At 47.4% G+C, this 19592-nt stretch overlaps 1 protein-coding gene across 3 annotated transcripts in view; it reads left to right on the top strand.

Moving 5' to 3' along the window:
* The window catches only part of hibch (3-hydroxyisobutyryl-CoA hydrolase), a 469221-nt gene that overhangs the window by 314194 nt on the left and 135435 nt on the right, over positions 1-19592 (top strand). The window lies entirely within an intron of this gene.

The following is a 19592-nucleotide window of genomic DNA, read 5'->3' as shown; positions in this document are numbered from 1 at the left end:
CTCTTTTGCCTCCTTCTCTGAGCTTACTAAAACACCTAAACCCCGGAACCTGCAACATCCATTCCTGTCCCTGCTCTATCCATGTCTCCGAAATGGCCACAACATCGAAGTCCCAGGTACCAACCCATGCTGCCAGTTTCCCTACCTTATTTCGTATACTCCTGGCATTGAAGTAGACACACTTCAAACCACCTACCTGAACACTGGCCCCCTCCTGCGACGTCAAATCTGTGCTCCTGACCTCTATACTCTCATTCTCCCTTACCCTAAAACTACAATCCAGGTTCCCATGCCCCTGCTGCATTAGTTTAAATGCATGTGGGACCTATGAACCACCGTGAACTGAATCAGGCTAAGTCTGGCACAAGACGAGGATGAATTAATTCTCTTCAAAGCCTTTTCCCATAATTCGATTTCTAACTCTCCTCCCAGCTCCTCTTCCCACTTCCTCTTCACCTCCCTGACAGGGACTCCTTCCCTCTCCATCAACTCCTTATATATCTCCGAGACCCTCGCCTCCCCAACCCCCGTTTTCGTCATTTATTGCCCCCGGGTCCACCGCTACATTCCCCCTCATATCCTTTACTTTCCCAATTTCTCTTGCCGCCTCCTATTTCCTCAGTTGATGTGCTAACATACTACTGGCTTTCTCCTCACATTCGTATATTGCCCCTTTCACCCTCCACAACGGCCCTTCTGCCTTACCTGTGGACAGGAGCCCAAATTCCATTTGGAGTCTCTGACGCTCCTTCACGAACTCCTCATCCGGAGCCTCCGCATATCTCCTGTCCACCTGTAAGATTTTACCCACCAGCCTGTCCAACTCCACTCGTTCAGTCTTCACCCTGTGGGCCCGAATCGAAATAAATTCCCCTCTGATAACCGCCTTCAATGCTTCCCAAACCACCCCTGCCTTGGTCTCCCCCGTGTGATTGCTCTTTATGTACCCTGAATGGTCTCCCTCACCCGCTCACCAATCTCATCCTCCGCTAACAGCCCTACATCTAACCTCCACTGTGGACGCTGGGTCTTTCCTGTGCTTACCCGTAGGTCTATCCAGTGTGGAGCATGGTCTAACACCACGATTGCTGAATACTCAGTGTCCTCCACCCCCGCTAGCAGCGTTTTGTCAAGTACGAAAAAGTCTATCCTGGAATATACCTTGTGCACATGGGAGTAGAATGAATACTCCTTGTTCCTTGGCCTCCCAAATCTCCACGGATTCAACCCCCCCACCATGTGCTCCATAAACCCTCGTTGTTCTTTCACCATTGCTGATACTTTTCCCAACCTGGAACTTGACCGGTCTAGTCTCAGATCCAGAACTGTATTAAAATCCTCCCCGATAATCAGCCGGTGCATGTCTAGGTCCGGAATCTTCCCCAGCACCCTCCTGACAAATGCGACATCATCGCAGTTTGGGGCATATATATTTACCAGCACCACTGCCATTCCCTCCAGCTTCCCGCTAACCATAATAAATCTACCCCCAGTGTCTGCCTCCATCTTCCCCACCTCGAATGTCACCTTTTTATTAACCAGGATTGCCACCCCCCTTGTTTTAAATTCCAATCCCGAATGAAACACCTGTCCGACCCATCCCTTCTTCAGTCTAACTTGGTCTCCCAGCTTCAAGTGCGTCTCTTGCAACACGGCCACATTCGCCTTCAGCTGTCTCAAGTGTGCGAACACACGGGCTCTTTTGACCAGCCCATTCAGTCCACGAACATTCCACAAAACCAGCCTGGTCGGGGTGGGGTGGGGGCCAGCCCTTGGCCCATGGCCCGCACCTCACCTGGCCCGCCCCTCGGCAGCTACCATCATCTACTCTCCCCCTCCAACCTCCTAAAAGTCCCCTCCTCATCAGCAGCAGCAACCCCCCCCTCCCTTCCCGCCCTCCCCCCTCCCCGCCCTCCCCCTCCTGTCCCGCCGCACCCCCTCCCCCCCCCCCCCCCTCTCCCCCACTACGTTACCATTTTGCTTCCGTGAACTAGCCCTCCCAGCTAGCCCGCCAGCTCCCGCCCCCGGCGCCAATGACACAAAGCACAAAAAACAAACAAACAATCCCTCCCAAGGTCCAAGCACAGAAGCCCACCCCTCCTTCCTTAACAAAATCTTACCTATTCTAACACCCTCAAGCAGGACCAAATAAGAAAGACCAGACAAAGAAAAAGGAATTATACATGTACAAACTCAAACAGTTTTTCAAATATCCAACTTAAATTACAGAGTTACATAAGAACATAAGAACTAGGAACAGGAGTAGGCCATCTGGCCCCTCGAGCCTGCTCCACCATTCAATGAGATCATGGCTGATCTTTTGTGGACTCAGCTCCACTTTCCGGCCCGAACACCACAACACTTAATCCCTTTATTCTTCAAAAAACTATCTATCTTTATCTTAAAAACATTTAATGAAGGAGCCTCTACTGCTTCACTGGGCAAGGAATTCCATAGATTCACAACCCGTTGGGTGAAGAAGTTCCTCCTAAACTCAGTCCTAAATCTACTTCCCCTTATTTTGAGGCTATGCCCCCTAGTTCTGCTTTCACCCGCCAGTGGAAACAACCTGCCCGCATCTATCCTATCTATTCCCTTCATAATCTTATATGTTTCTATAACATCCCCCCTCATCCTTCGAAATTCCAATGAGTACAGTCCCAGTCTACTCAACCTCTCCTCGTAATCCAACCCCTTCAGCTCTGGGATTAACCTAGTGAATCTCCTCTGCACACCCTCCAGTGCCAGTACGTCCTTTCTCAAGTAAGGAGACCAAAACTGAACACAATACTCCAGGTGTGGCCTCACTAACACCTTTACAATTGCAGCATAACCTCCCTAGTCTTAAACTCCATCCCTCTAGCAATGAAGGACAAAATTCCATTTGCCTTCTTAATCACCTGTTGCACCTGTAAACCAACTTTTTGCGACTCATGCACTAGCACACCCAGGTATCTCTGCACAGCAGCATGTTTTAATATTTTATCATTTAAATAATAATCCCTTTTGCTGTTATTCCTACCAAAATGGATAACCTCACATTTGTTAACATTGTATTCCATCTGCCAGACCCGAGCCCATTCACTTAGCCTATCCAAATCCCTCTGCAGACTTCCAGTATCCTCTGCACTTTTTGCTTTACCACTTATCTTAGTGTCGTCTGCAAACTTGGACACATTGCCCTTGGTCCCCAACTCCAAATCATCTATGTAAATTGTGAACAGTTGTGGGCCCAACCCTGATCCCTGAGGGACACCATGAGCTACTGATTGCCAACCAGAGAAACACCCATTAATCCCCACTCTTTGCTTTCTATTAATTAACCAATCCTCTATCCATGCTACTACTTTCCCCTTAATGCCATGCATCTTTATCTTATGCAACAACCTTTTGTGTGGCACCTTGTCAAAGGCTTTCTGGAAATCCAGATATACCACATCCATTGGCTCCCCGTTATCTACCGCACTGTTAATGTCCTCAAAAAATTCCACTAAATTAGTTAGGCACGACCTGCCCCTTATGAACCCATGCTGCGCCTGTCCAATGGGACAATTTCCATCCAGATGCCTCGCTATTTCTTCCTTGATGATAGATTCCAGCATCTTCCCGACTACCGATGTTAAGCTCACGGGCCTATAATTACCCGCTTTCTGCCTACCTCCTTTTTTTTTTAATTAAATATTTTATTGAAAATTTTTGGTCAACCAACACAGTACATTGTGCATCCTTTACACAATATTATAACAACACAAATAACAATGACCTATTTTATAAACAAAAATGAATAAATAATAAATAACAAAAATGAAAACTAGCCCTAATTGGCAACTGCCTTGTCACAAGTAACACTCTCCAAAAATATAATTTAACAGTCCAATATATAATTATCTGTAGCAACGACCTATACATACTATACAGTATATATTAACAACCCCCCCGATCCTGGGCTGCTGCTGCTGCCTTCTTTTTCCCATTCCGTCTATCTTTCTGCGAGGTATTCGACGAACGGTTGCCACCGCCTGGTGAACCCTTGAGCCGACCCCCTTAGGACGAACTTAATCCGCTCTAGCTTTATAAACCCCGCCATGTCATTTATCCAGGTCTCCACCCCCGGGGGCTTGGCTTCTTTCCACATTAGCAATATCCTGCGCCGGGCTACTAGGGACGCAAAGGCCAAAACATCGGCCTCTCTCGCCTCCTGCACTCCCGGCTCTTGTGCAACCCCAAATATAGCCAACCCCCAGCTTGGTTCGACCCGGACTCCTACTACTTTTGAAAGCACCTTTGTCACCCCCATCCAAAACCCCTGTAGTGCCGGGCATGACCAAAACATATGGGTATGATTCGCTGGGCTTCTCGAGCACCTCGCACACCTATCTTCCACCCCAAAAAATTTACTGAGCCGTGCTCCAGTCATATGTGCCCTGTGTAATACCTTAAACTGAATCAGGCTTAGCCTGGCACACGAGGACGACGAGTTTACCCTGCTTAGGGCATCCGGCCGCAGCCCCTCCTCGATCTCCTCCCCCAGCTCTTCTTCCCATTTCCCTTTTAGTTCATCTACCATAGTCTCCCCTTCGTCCCTCATTTCCCTATATATATCTGACACCTTACCATCCCCCACCCATGTCTTTGAGATCACTCTGCCCTGCACCTCTTGTGTCGGGAGCTGCGGGAATTCCCTCACCTGTTGCCTCGCAAAAGCCCTCAGTTGCATATACCTGAATGCATTCCCTTGGGGCAACCCATATTTCTCGGTCAGCGCTCCCAGACTCGCGAACTTCCCATCCACAAACAGATCTTTCAGTTGCGTTATTCCTGCTCTTTGCCACATTCCATACCCCCATCCATTCCCCCCGGGGCAAACCTATGGTTGTTTCTTATCGGGGACCCCCCCAAGGCTCCAGTCTTTCCCCTATGCCGTCTCCACTGTCCCCAAATCTTCAGTGTAGCCACCACCACCGGGCTTGTGGTGTAGTTCCTCGGTGAGAACGGCAATGGGGCTGTCACCATAGCCTGTAGGCTAGTCCCCCTACAGGACGCCCTCTCTAATCTCTTCCACGCCGCTCCCTCCTCCTCTCCCATCCACTTACTCACCATTGAAATATTAGCGGCCCAATAATACTCACTTAGGCTCGGTAGTGCCAGCCGCCCCCCCTATCCCTGCTACGCTGTAAGAATCCCTTCCTCACTCTCGGGGTCTTCCCGGCCCACACAAAACCCATGATGCTCTTTTCAATCCTTTTTAAAAAAGCCTTCGTGATCACCACCGGGAGGCACTGAAACACAAAGAGGAATCTCGGGAGGACCACCATCTTAACCGCCTGCACCCTCCCTGCCATTGACAGGGATACCATATCCCATCTCTTGAAATCCTCCTCCATCTGTTCCACCAACCGCGTTAAATTTAACCTATGCAATGTGCCCCAATTCTTAGCTATCTGGATCCCCAGGTAACGAAAGTCCCTTGTTACCTTCCTCAACGGTAGGTCCTCTATTTCTCTACTCTGCTCCCCTGGATGCACCACAAACAACTCACTTTTCCCCATGTTCAATTTATACCCTGAAAAATCCCCAAACTCCCCAAGTATCCGCATTATTTCTGGCATCCCCTCCGCCGGGTCCGCCATGTATAGTAGCAAATCGTCCGCATACAAAGATACCCGGTGCTCTTCTCCTCCCCTAAGTACTCCCCTCCACTTCTTGGAACCCCTCAACGCTATCGCCAGGGGCTCAATCGCCAGTGCAAACAATAATGGGGACAGAGGGCATCCCTGCCTTGTCCCTCTATGGAGCCGAAAATATGCAGATCCCCGTCCATTCGTGACCACGCTCGCCACTGGGGCCCTATACAACAGCTGCACCCATCTAACATACCCCTCTCCAAAACCAAATCTCCTCAACACCTCCCACAAATAATCCCACTCCACTCTATCAAATGCTTTCTCGGCATCCATCGCCACTACTATCTCCGTTTCTCCCTCTGGTGGGGCCATCATCATTACCCCTAACAACCTCCGTATATTCGTGTTCAGCTGTCTCCCCTTCACAAACCCAGTTTGGTCCTCGTGGACCACCCCCGGGACACATTCCTCTATTCTCATTGCCATTACATTGGGCAGGACCTTGGCATCTACATTTAGGAGGGAAATAGGTCCATAGGACCCGCATTGTAGCGGGTCCTTTTCCTTCTTTAAGAGAATCGATATCGTTGCTTCAGACATAGTCGGGGGCAGTTGTCCCCTTTCCTTTGCCTCATTAAAGGTCCTCGTCAGTACCGGGGCGAGCAAGTCCACATATTTTCGATAGAATTCGACTGGGAATCCATCCGGTCCCGGGGCCTTTCCCGCCTGCATGCTCCTAATTCCTTTCACCACTTCTTCTACCTCGATCTGTGCTCCCAGTCCCACCCTTTCCTGCTCTTCCACCTTGGGAAATTCCAGCCGATCCAAGAAGCCCATCATTCTCTCCCTCCCATCCGGGGGTTGAGCATCATATAATTTTTTATAAAATGTCTTGAGCACTCCATTCACTCTCTCCGCTCCCCGCTCCATCTCTCCTTCCTCATCCCTCACTCCCCCTATTTCCCTCGCTGCTCCCCTTTTCCTCAATTGGTGTGCCAGCAACCTGCTCGCCTTCTCCCCATATTCGTTCTGTACACCCTGTGCCTTCCTCCATTGTGCCTCTGCAGTGCCTGTAGTCAGCAAGTCAAATTCTAAATGTAGCCTTTGCCTTTCCCTGTACAGTCCCTCCTCCGGTGCTTCCGCATATTGTCTGTCCACCCTCAAAAGTTCTTGCAGCAACCGCTCCCGTTCCTTACTCTCCTGCTTCCCTTTATGTGCCCTTATTGATATCAGCTCCCCTCTAACCACCGCCTTCAACGCCTCCCAGACCACTCCCAACTGGACCTCCCCATTATCATTGAGTTCCAAGTACTTTTCAATGCACCCCCTCACCCTCAGACACACCCCCTCATCTGCCATTAGTCCCATGTCCATTCTCCAGGGTGGGCGCCCTCCTGTTTCCTCCCCTATCTCCAAGTCTACCCAGTGTGGAGTGTGATCCGATATGGCTATAGCCGTATACTCCGTTCCCCTCACCTTCGGGATCAATGCCCTACCCAGCACAAAAAAGTCTATTCGCGAGTAGACTTTATGGACATAGGAGAAAAACGAGAACTCCTTACTCCTAGGTCTGCTAAATCTCCACGGGTCTACACCTCCCATCTGCTCCATAAAATCTTTAAGTACCTTGGCTGCTGCCGGCCTCCTTCCAGTCCTGGACTTCGACCTATCCAGCCCTGGTTCCAACACCGTATTAAAATCTCCCCCCATTATCAGCTTTCCCATCTCTAGGTCCGGAATGCGTCCTAGCATCCGCCTCATAAAATTGGCATCATCCCAGTTCGGGGCATATACGTTTACCAAAACCACCGTCTCCCCCTGTAGTTTGCCACTCACCATCACGTATCTGCCCCTGTTATCCGCCACTATAGTCTTTGCCTCGAACATTACCCGCTTCCCCACTAATATAGCCACCCCCCTGTTTTTCGCATCTAGCCCCGAATGGAACACCTGCCCCACCCATCCTTTGCGTAGCCTAACCTGGTCTATCAGTTTCAGGTGCGTTTCCTGTAACATAACCACATCTGCCTTAAGTTTCTTAAGGTGTGCGAGTACCCGTGCCCTCTTTATCGGCCCGTTCAGCCCTCTCTCGTTCCACGTGATCAGCCGAGTTGGGGGGGCTTCCTACCCCCCCCCCCTTGTCGATTAGCCATCACCTTTTTCCAGCTCCTCACCCGGTTCCCACGCAGCTGTATCTCCCCCAGGCGGTGCCCCCCCGCCCATCCTCTCCCATACCAGCTCCCCCCTCTCCCCAGCAGCAGCAACCCAGTAATTCCCCCCTCCCACCCCCCCCCGCTAGATCCCCCGCGAGCGTAATTACTCCCCCCATGTTGCTCCCAGAAGTCAGCAAACTCTGGCTGACCTCGGCTTCCCCCCGTGACCTCGGCTCGCACCGTGCGACGCCCCCTCCTTCCTGCTTCTTTATTCCCGCCATGATTATCATAGCGCGGGAACCAAGCCCGCGCTTCTCCCTTGGCCCCGCCCCCAATGGCCAACGCCCCATCTCCTCCACCTCCCCTCCTCCCCCCATCACCACCTGTGGGAGAGAGAAAAGTTACCACATCGCAGGATTAGTACATAAAACCCCTCTTTGCCCCCCACATTCGCCCCACCACTTTGTTCGAACGTTCTTTTTAATAACCCGCTCATTCCAGTTTTTCTTCCACAATAAAAGTCCACGCTTCATCCGCCGTCTCAAAGTAGTGGTGCCTCCCTCGATATGTGACCCACAGTCTTGCCGGTTGCAGCATTCCAAATTTTATCTTCTTTTTATGAAGCACCGCCTTGGCCCGATTAAAGCTCGCCCTCCTTCTCGCCACCTCCGCACTCCAGTCTTGATAAACGCGGATCACCGCGTTCTCCCATTTACTGCTCCGAGTTTTCTTCGCCCATCTAAGGACCATTTCTCTATCCTTAAAACGGAGTAATCTCACCACTATGGCTCTGGGAATTTCTCCTGCTCTCGGTCCTCGCGCCATCACTCGGTATGCTCCCTCCACCTCCAACGGACCCGCCGGGGCCTCCGCACCCATTAACGAGTGCAGCATCGTGCTCACATATGCCCCGACGTCCGCTCCCTCCACACCTTCAGGAAGACCAAGAATCCTCAGGTTGTTCCTCCTTGCGTTGTTTTCCAGTGCCTCCAACCTTTCCACACATCGTTTCTGATGTGCCTCCTGCGTCTCCGTCTTCATCACCAGGCCCTGTATATCGTCCTCATTCTCGGCTGCCTTTGCCTTCACGACCCCAAGCTCCCGCTCCTGGGTCTTTTGTTCCTCCTTTAGCCCGTCGATCGCCTGTAGTATCGGGGCCAACAGCTCTTTCTTCATTTCCTTTTTGATCTCCTCCACACAGCATTTCAAGAACTCTTGTTGTTCAGGGCCCCATGTTAAACTGCCACCTTCCGACGCCATCTTGGTTTTTGCTTGCCTTCCTTGCCGCTGTTCTAAAGGATCCACTGCAATCTGGCCACTCTCTCCTCCTTTTTCCATCCGTATCCAGGGGGGATTCCCTTCTGGTTTACCGCACAGTGTTTTTAGCCGTCAAAATTGCCGTTGGGGCTCCTATCAAGAGCCCAAAAGTCCGTTTCACCGGGAGCTGCCGAAACGTGCGACTCAGTTGGTCATCGCCGCACCCGGAAGCCGCCTACCTCCTTTTTTAAGCAGTGGTATCACGTTTGCTAATTTCCAATCCGCCGGGACCACCCCAGAGTCTAGTGAATTTTGGTAAATTATCACTAGTGCATTTGCAATTTCCCTAGCCATCTCTTTTAGCACTCTGGGATGCATTCCATCAGGGCCAGGAGACTTGTCTACCTTTAGCCCCATTAGCTTGCCCATCACTACCTCCTTGGTGATAACAATCCTCTCAAGGTCCTCACCTGTCATAGCCTCATTTCCATCAGTCACTGGCATGTTATTTGTGTCTTCCACTGTGAAGACCAACCCAAAAAACCTGTTCAGTTCCTCAGTCATTTCCTCATCTCCCATTATTAAATCTCCCTTCTCATCCTCTAAAGGACCAATATTTACCTTAGCCACTCTTTTTTGTTTTATGTATTTGTAGAAACGTTTACTATCTGTTTTTATATTCTGAGCAAGTTTACTCTCATAATCTATCTTACTCTTCTTTATAGCTTTTTTAGTAGCTTTCTGTTGCCCCCTAAAGTTTTCCCAGTCCTCTAGTCTCCCACTGATCTTTACTACTTTGTATGTTTTTTTCCTTCAATTTGATATTCTCCCTTATTTCCTTAGATATCCACGGCCGATTTTCCCTCTTTTTACCGTCCTTCCTTTTTGTTGGTATAAACCTTTGCTGAGCACTGTGAAAAATCACTTGGAAGGTTCTCCACTGTTCCTCAACTGTTTCACTATAAAGTCTTTGCTCCCAGTCTACCTTAGCTAGTTCTTCTCTCATCCCATTGTAATCTCCTTTGTTTAAGCACAAAACACTAGTGCTTGATTTTACCTTCTCACCCTCCATCTGTATTTTAAATTCCACCATATTGTGATCGCTCCTTCCGAGAGGATCCCTAACTATGAGATCCTGAATCAATCCTGTCTCATTACACAGGACCAGATCTAGGACCGCTTGTTCCCTCGTAGGTTCCATTACATACTGTTCTGGGAAACTATCGCGGATACATTCTATAAACTCCTCCTCAAGGCTGCCTTGACCGACCTGGTTAAACCAGTTAAAAGACTAAGGTTTTTAAAAGGGCACCACATAACTTCCAACTCAGTTCTCCACAGTCAAGGTTTAAGATCCTTGTTTGTGTATCAGGTTATTGTCCTTCATGAAGTCCGCCTTGTCCTCCAGCGAGCTAAAGTACAGTTCCCGACCCTTATAGGTCACCTAAAAAGGGGCCGGATAAAGCAGACCAAACTTTATTTCCTTCTCGTACAGGGCCGCCTTAACTGTATTAAAACTCGCCCTCCCAAGTCCTGGGGTACACCCGGATCTCAGAATCTTCCCACATGCACAATTTCATCCGCCTGGCCCACCTCATGATGCGTTTCTTATCTAGGAACCAATGCAGCCATAACACCAGTGCCCTCGGGGGCTCACTCCCCTGGGGCTTATGCATAAGCGCCCTATGGGCCCGGTCCACTTCCAACAGCTTGGGGAACGAACCTTCCCCTATCAGCTTCTCTAGCATCTTCACACATACGCACCGGCATCCGATCCTTCCTTCCCCTCTGGCAGACCGACGATCCGGATATTCTGTCTCCGAGAACGGTTCTCCAGGTCCTCCACCTTCTCCAGCAGCCATTTCAGTTGGCCCTGTAGCATCCCAATCTCCATTTCCATCGCAGTGGACTGCTCCTCTCGTTCCACCGCCAGCTCCTCCAACTTCTGGATCGCCTGTCCCTGGGTCATCAATCTCTCCTCCACACGGTCAACCACCGCCCTGATTGAGTCCAGCACCCGGGCCAGGTCCTCCGCACATTCTTTGCGATGTTGAGTGAACTTTTCGGTCAAGAAGCCCACCTACTGGTCCATCAACCATTGAGCTGGCGAGATCGAACACTGCTTCCCCGCCATTGCCACCTTCAAACTCTGATCCTCGCCTTCCAGCCAACTTTTGATTTCTCCTTTTCCGATTTTTCCTCGGGCGCAGCTCCATAAACTAGGGGTCACCTCCTTCTCTCGCTTTTGCACTTTTATTTTGAAAAATTTCTGTGGAAATCCAACTTCAAAGCCACAAAAAGACCACCAAGAGCAGGAGCTGCTAAATGTGCGACCTTTCACTCCATGGCCGCCACCTGAAGTCCAGGAAATTTGTCATTCTTAACTGGTATGGAGTGGTTGACTCTTACTACCTGAGCCATGAGCAAATTGGTATAAGTAAGTAAGATTAGAGTGGTAATGTGTGGCTGAAAGTTTTGCATGGAAGTAATGGGTTTCAGTTTATGAGACTCGAGCACCAATACTGGGGAATGTTGGGATGGTCTTTACCTGAACCATCGTTCTATTGATTTGTATAATTCGGGCAGGAGAGAGAGAACTTTAAGTTTCATAATGGGGGGAAGGGAGCATGTGGGGGGCATTGTGGTAAATTAAAGGGAATGGACAAAGCAGTGGAGCAGGGTAGCAATAGGGGTCATGATTACCAGAGTATGGCAGGAAGGGACGGAGCATAGGAGTGTAAGATTGCACCAGCAGAGAAGGCCAAAATTTACAAGAAGAACCAGGCAACGTGCCTCAATGACTACCGTCCAGTGGCCCTGAATTCAGTCGTAATGAAGTGCTTCGAGAGATTGATTATGAAGCGCATCACCTCCATACTCACAGAACGCCTTGATCCACTGCAATTCGCATACCGCTGCAACCGGTCCACATCAGATGCCATTTCCCTCATCCTGAGAGCATCTCGAAAACAAGGACTCCTACATCAGACTCCTATTTATTGACTACAGCTCCGCCTTCAACACCATAATCCCAGCCAAGCTCATATCAAAGCTCCAAAACCTGGGACTTGGCTCCCCACTCTGCAACTAGATCCTCGATTTTCTGACCAACAGACCACAATCAGTAAGAATGAACAACAATGCCTCCTCCATAATAATCCTCAACACCGGGGCCCCGCAAGGCTGCGTACTTAGCCCCCCACTCTACTCCCTGTACACACACGACTGCGTGGCAAAACCTGGTTCCAATTCCATCTACAAGTTTGCTGACGATACGACCATAGTGGGCCGGATCTCGAATAACGACGAGTCCGAATACAGGCGGGAGATAGAGAACCTAGTGGAGTGGTGTAGCGACAACAATCTCTCCCTCAATGCCAGCAAAACTAAAGAGCTGGTCATTGACTTCAGGAAGCAAAGTACTGTACACACCCCTGTCAGCATCAACGGGGCCAAGGTGGAGACGGTGAGCAGTTTCAAATTCCTAGGGGTGCACATCTCCAAAAATCTGTCCTGGCCCACCCACGTCAATGCTACCACCAAGAAAGCACAACAGCGCCTATACTTCCTCAGGAAACTAAGGAAATTCGGCATGTCCACATTGACCCTTACCAACTTTTACAGATGCACCATAGAAAGCATCCTATCAGGCTGCATCACAGCCTGGTATGGCAACTGCTCAGCCCAGGACCGCAAGAAACTTCAGAGAGTCGTGAACACCGCCCAGTCCATCACACAAACCTGCCTCCCATCCATTGACTCCATCTACACCTCCCGTTGAATGGGGAAAGCGGGCAGTATAATCAAAGATCCCTCCCACCCGGCTTACTTACTCTTCCAACTTCCTCCATCGGGCTGGAGATACAGAAGTCTCAGAACACGCACGAACAGACTCAAAAACAGCTTCTTCCCCACAGTCACAAGACTCTTAAATGACCCTCTTATGGACTGACCTCATTAACACTCCACCTTGTATGCTTCATCCGATGCCAGTGCTTATGTAGTTACATTGTATATGTTGTGTTGCCCTATTAGGTATTTTCTTTTATTCCCTTTTCTTCCCATGTACTTAATGATCTGTTGAGCTGCTCGCAGAAAAATACTTTTCACTGTACCTCAGTACACTTGACAATAAACAAATCCAATCCAATCCAAGACTGGTCAAAAAGACAGAATTAATGACTCTCTATCTGAATGCACTCAGCATTCATAACAAAATGGATGAAATGATTACACAAATAGAAATAAATATATATGATCTGATATCCATTCCAGGGATGTCGTTGTCAGATGACCAAGGCTGGGACCTAAATATTCAGTGGTATTTTACATTTCAGTAGGATTGGAATCTAGGAAAAGGTGCTGGGATAGCTCAGTTAATTAAAGATTGCTACAATAGTGAGCGATTACCTTAGTTCAAAAGATCCAAGATATGGAATCAGTTTGGGTAGAGAAAAGAAACACCAAATGTAGGAAGTCGCTTGTGAGTAGTTCATAGACTCCCAAACAGTCAGCTATACTGTAGGGGAGAGTGTACAGGAAGAGAAAATGGGGGCTTTGAAGAAAGGTCCTGCAAAAATCATGGATGATTTTAATCTTCATATAGATTGGATGAATCAGATTAGCATAGATAGCTTGGCAGATGAGTTCACAGAGTGTATTCAGAACACTTTTGTAGAGCAGTGTGTTTTACTGCCATTGAATATCTCAATGGATGTGAAAGAAGCATGCAATAGGGTTGAGTGGGTGTATCTATTTGAGATTCTTAGGAGGTTTGGTTTCTTCTAAAGTTTATATCTTGGATTTGTCTTTTGTATCGGGCTCCTACCACAAGTGTTGAAAAACCACGGGGCTGGTTTAGCACAGGGCTAAATCTCTGGCTTTGAAAGCAGACCAAGGCAGGCCAGCAGCACGGTTCAATTCCCATACCAGCCTCCCCGAACAGGCGCCGGAATGTGGCGACTAGGGGCTTTTCACAGTAACTTCATTTGAAACCTACTTGTGACAATAAGCGATTTTCATTTCATTTCAAGTGTTCGCACAAACTCATCGAGCTCGGGTTACTTTCAGTTGAATAGCGGGTGCGAGGCAGGGTTGTACATTGCCTACTCTTCTGTTTGCTTTGGAATCAAACCACTGGCCATAGAGTTAAGATCTTCCACTGACTGGAGGGGGATAAAGCGGGGAGGGACGGAGCATAGGGTGCCCTTGTACGCAGATGATCTGCTTTATGTTATGGACCCAGTCTCCACTATGGATGAGATAATGAAGCTACTTAGGAGCTTCGGCTCCTTCCCGGGGTATAAATTGAATTTGGGTAAGAGTGGATACATTCCGATGAATCCCTCAGGGATGGTGCCGATCTAGGGATGTTGCCTTTTCGCCTTGCCAGATCTAGCTTTCGTTATCTGGGAATCCGGGTGGCCAACGATTGGGCCTCGTTTCATAAATTAAATGATGCCAGTCTGGTCAATGAGGTTAAATCTGACTTGCAGAGTTTGGATAACCTCCCCCATCCTAGGCTGGCAAGGATCCGACTATTAAGATGAATATCCCCCGAGGTTTTAATTTCTTTATCAGCGTATCCCCATTTTTCCTCCCCAAATCATTCTTTGAGTCAACAAGCTGATAGCTTCCTTCATTTGGGTGGGTAAGACCCCAAGGATTTGTAGGGCATTTCTTCAGGGAGAGAGACAGTTTGCTGGCTTAGCCTTACCCAATTTGTCATTTTATTACTGAGTAGGTTTGTCGGTTTTGAGGCGATATGGACAAATTACAACTTCCGAAGTCTGATTTATTCAGGACTTTCCAGGTTTGTGATATCATGCGGAAGAAGATCACTTCATTTCCCTTGGCATCTTTGTTCTCTTGAATGGGATCTTACCTCTGGCCAAAGTGGGTGAGCGAAAGATTGCAGACATTTATGGCCAGATCCTATTGGCAAAGCAGACTCTGTTGGATGAGGTGAAGAGGAAGTGGGAGGGTGAGCTGGGTCCAGTTTTAGATAGGGGTGGGTGGAGTGAGGCCCTTCACAGAGTCAACTCAATCTCCTCCTGTGCTAGGCTCAGCTTGATTCAGTTCAAGATGGTGCACCGAGCGCATCTGACCAAGACGAGTGTGAGTATTCTTTTCTCGCATTTTTTTCTCAGGAGTCGGGTTAGGTGCAGACGTTGTTCTCGGGGGCCTGCAAATCATACCCATTTGTTCTGGTTGTGTCCTAAGCTTGTAAGCTTCTGGGTCTCCTTCTTTAACACCATGTCAGGGATTCTTGATATCGAGCTGGAGCCTTGTCTGCTGGTGGCCATTTTCGGGGTTTTGGACTTGGAAGTGCTGCAGAAGGGGGCGAAGGCAGATGTCCTCCCCTTTGCCTCATTGATGGCCCAAGGGTGATTTCTGCTTGGGTAGAGATCTCCTTCTCCGCCCAGTGCCTCTGTCTGGTTGGGTGATCTAATGGAGTTCCCATATCTAGAGATGGTCAAGTATACCAATAAAGGGTCGGTAGAAGGGTTCTACTTTCGATGGCAGCCATTCATTTCCTTTTTCAGAGAGTTAGTCATCACCATATGTTATGGGGTGGGTATTAGTCTCTTGTTTAGTTATATGGTGAAGGGTTGGGATCAGTGGGATTGTTAATTAGTGATTGTGATATTCAAAAGTTGTACCTTGCCGTATTTATTGTTTGGTGTGGATTTACTTTTGTTATCATGAAAAATGTCTTCAATAAAAATATTTTTTTAAAGTTTAGGGGCCAACCAGGGAGCAGGCTAGTTTAGACCTGGTAATATGCAATGCAACAGGATTAATTAGTATCTCCATAGTAAAGGAGCTTCTGGCAACAGTGATCATAACATGATAAAATTTCACATTCAGTCTGGGGTTGAGAAGTGTTAGAGGTAAAAATATTCACACGAAGGCCGGAGTATAAGTTTAAAAAAAAGCAGTTTATTATGTCAGAATTCTGGGAGAGAAGGCCTATAGACTCCGCAGCCTATTGACAGCACCTTTTCTCACTTGAGGTAAGGCTCACATGGGTTAATCATAGATTATCATAGAATTTACAGTGCAGAAGGAGGCCATTCGGCCCATCGAGTCTGCACCGGCTCTTGGAAAGAGCACCCTACCCAAGGTCAACACCTCCACCCTATCCCCATAACCCAGTAACCCTACCCAACACTAAGGGCAATTTTGTACACTAAGGGCAATTTATCATGGCCAATCCACCTAACCTGCACATCTTTGGACTGTGGGAGGAAACCGGAGCACCCGGCGGAAACCCACACAGACACGGGGAGGATGTGCAGACTCTGCACAGACAGTGACCCCAGCCGGAATCGAACCTGGGACCCTGGAGCTGTGAAGCAATTGTGCTATCCACAAGGCTACCGTGCTGCCCCCCTAATATACAGATTAATATAAGATTCAAGGGGCGGAATTAGTTGTATTCTCATTTACATACAATCAATCAACTATATTCACGTCACACTTATTACATGCAGTCAATCAATTTTCCTAGCATCCCAGTTATCACATATGTGGTTAAAGTGGGTGTTGTCTTACCCGCCCCTAACTTCGTACAGAAGTCATTCAAAACTAACAATGATGTGTCCTGTCTACAGCTGTAGACCTTGAGCTTTGTCAAGGATACATTGCATGTCTTGTTCTGTGAGGCTGTTATCAGCAGCTGTTGGGATACTCCCTATACATACCCACGGTTGGTTCTCATGAGACAGTTTACAGGGAATGTGGCTTGTTCAGCCATTTTGTGTCTTTAATATTTTTGTGTCTTTTCTGATATTAACAGCATTGTGTGTACACTATCTATTTCTACAAATTGCCTCTTCTAAACAGGCATCGAGGCCAATGAGTACCTTTTGTTTCATCAGAACTATTCAAAAGTAATATAGGAGCACAAATGTAGTTACCTGTAATTTATATCATAGTCCAGTATCACAAAATGCCCTCCAACAAGAAGTGTGGGTCTAAGGCACTTAAATAAAGATAATTACAAAGGTATGAAGACATCATTGGCGAAAGTTAACGGAAAATAGGTTAAAAAGCTGGACAGCAGAGGAGTAATGGCAGATATTTAAGCAGATATTTCCTAACTCCTCGTAAAGGTATATTTAATTAAGAAAGAAAGACTCTGAGAAGGCTGCGTCATCTGTGGCTAGCTATGGAAGTTAAAGATGGTATTATTACAGAGTTGTTATGACGTAGAAGGAGGCCATTCGGCCCATGTCTGAAAGATAAAGTGCTGGATTCTTTGCTGGCGGGATGCTCCATTTTACTGGCAGCCCGGCGGTTACCTGATGACGTGGGGCTGCCCCACAATGGGAGACCCCATTGACCAGCCGGCGTAATGGAGCATCTCACCGGCGGGGGGGGGAACAGAAATGTGGCGTGGCTGGGCGGAGAATCCAAGCCAAAGCATATAATGCTGTGAAAATTAATAGTAGATCAGAAGATTGGACCGATGATAGAAAGCAGCAAAGAATGACAAAAAAATGAGAAATTAAGAGGATGAGAGAAAGCTATCTAGAAGTATTAACAAATCGTAAGAGTTTATACAAGTATTTAAAAAGGAAAAGAGTAACTAAAGTGAGCACCGGTCCCTTAGAGGATGAGGCTGTAGAGTTAATAATAAGGAACCAGGGGATGGAGGAAGAATCAAACAGGTATTTTGTGTCTGTCTTTACTGTAGGTAAAATAAAAATGCTAAGAATAGTTCAATATCAAGATATGAAATGGAGGGAGGACCTTAAAACAATCACTGGAAAAAGAGACATGTTGGCATTCATCCTAGGATAATAAAAGAAGTGGCTGCAAGATGATAAGAGGCTTTGATTGTAACCTTCCAAAGTTTTCCAGATTCTGGAAAGGTCCCAGCAGATTGCAAAATTGCAAATGTTACACCTCTAGTCAAGAAAATAGGCCAGTCAGCCTAACGGTGGCAATTGGGAAATGCTAGTATCCATTTTTAAGTAAGTAGTATTAGGATATTTAGAAATAAAAATAAGGCAGTCAACATGGTTCTGTGAAAGGGAAATTATTTTTGTCTAATTTATTAAAATATTTTTAAAGAAGTAACAAGCAGGATGGATAATGGGTTACCTGTAGATGCAGTGTACTTGGATTTTCAAAAGGCATTCAATAAGGTGCCACATCAAAAGTTGCTTCACAAAATAAAAAATCATGGTATGGGGTAACATATTAACATGGATAGCGGATTAATTAGTGAGCAGGAAATGGGGGGTAAGGATAAATGGGTCATTTTCGGGTTGGCTGTAATGAGTGGAGTGACACAGGAATCGGTGCTGGGGCCTCGACTATTTAAAATCTTGATCAACGACTTGGATTAGGGAACCAAATATATGGTACCTAAATTTGCACGAATCACTAAATGTTAGTATGCAGGTACAACAAGTGATTAGGAAGGCAATTGGAATGTTGGTGTTTATCCCAAGAGCAATAGAATATAAAAGTAGTGAAGAGTTGCTACAGGTGTACAGTGCCTTATTGAGACTGCACCTGTAGTACTGTATACAGTATTTGTCTTCTTAAGGAAGCATATAATTGCATGAGAAAAAGTTCAGAGAAGGTTTAGTCGACTCATTCCTGGGATGAGGCGGTTATCTTAAGAAAAGTTGAACAGGTTGGGCCTATACACATTGGAGATTAGGAGAATGAGAAGTGATCTTATTGAAACACAAAATCCTGAGGGGGCTTGGCAGGGTGGATGAGAGTGGATGTTTCCCCATGTCTCGAACTTGGGGGCACAGTCTAAAAATTAAGGGTTTCCTATTGAAGACTATCAAGAGGAGAGTTTTTCTCTCAGCAAGGGTTGTTAGTCTATGGAATTCTTGTCTTCAGAAAACATTGAATGCTGGGCCATTTAATATATTCAGGGCTGAGTTATATACATTTTTGATCGACAAGGGAACCAGCTGTCCATGAGAATATTGGTAAGAATGATTGCCACACAGTCCTTGTTGAGACCAAGTCCCATTTTTACACTACAGATACAATCCATTGTGTTGTGTGGTACTATCACTGTTAAATGGGGAAGATTCAGAACTGATCTAGGAGCTCAACACCGGGCACCCCTGAGATATTGTGGGTAGCCAGCAGCAGAATTGTATTCAACCACAACCTGTAACCTCATGGTTAAGAATAGCCCCCATTCTACCATCACCATTAAGCAAGGGATCAACCTTGGTTCAATGTAAGTGCAGGAAGACATGGCAGGAGTAGCACCAGGCATACCTAAAACATTATGTGCCAATGTGACGAGGCTACAACACAGGACCACATGCATGTCAGACAGTAGAAGCACCATGACGGACAGAGCTAAATGATCTCTCAATCAATGTATATTATCAACTCTGCAGCCCTGTCACATCTGGCCAATTATCTGCCACCAATGGTGATGGATAATTCAACAACTAACTGGAGGAGGCAGCTCTACAAATATCCCCATTCTCAATAATGATGGAGTCAGCACTTCAGTGCAAAGGACAAGGCTGATGTAATTATAGTAACTTTCAGCCAGAAGTATCGA

This window comes from Scyliorhinus torazame, chromosome 2, assembly GCF_047496885.1.
Source record: "Scyliorhinus torazame isolate Kashiwa2021f chromosome 2, sScyTor2.1, whole genome shotgun sequence".
NCBI classification, from domain to species: domain Eukaryota; kingdom Metazoa; phylum Chordata; class Chondrichthyes; order Carcharhiniformes; family Scyliorhinidae; genus Scyliorhinus; species Scyliorhinus torazame.
The sequence above is the reverse complement of the archived record's forward strand: the minus strand, read 5'-3'. Positions and strand labels throughout refer to the sequence as shown.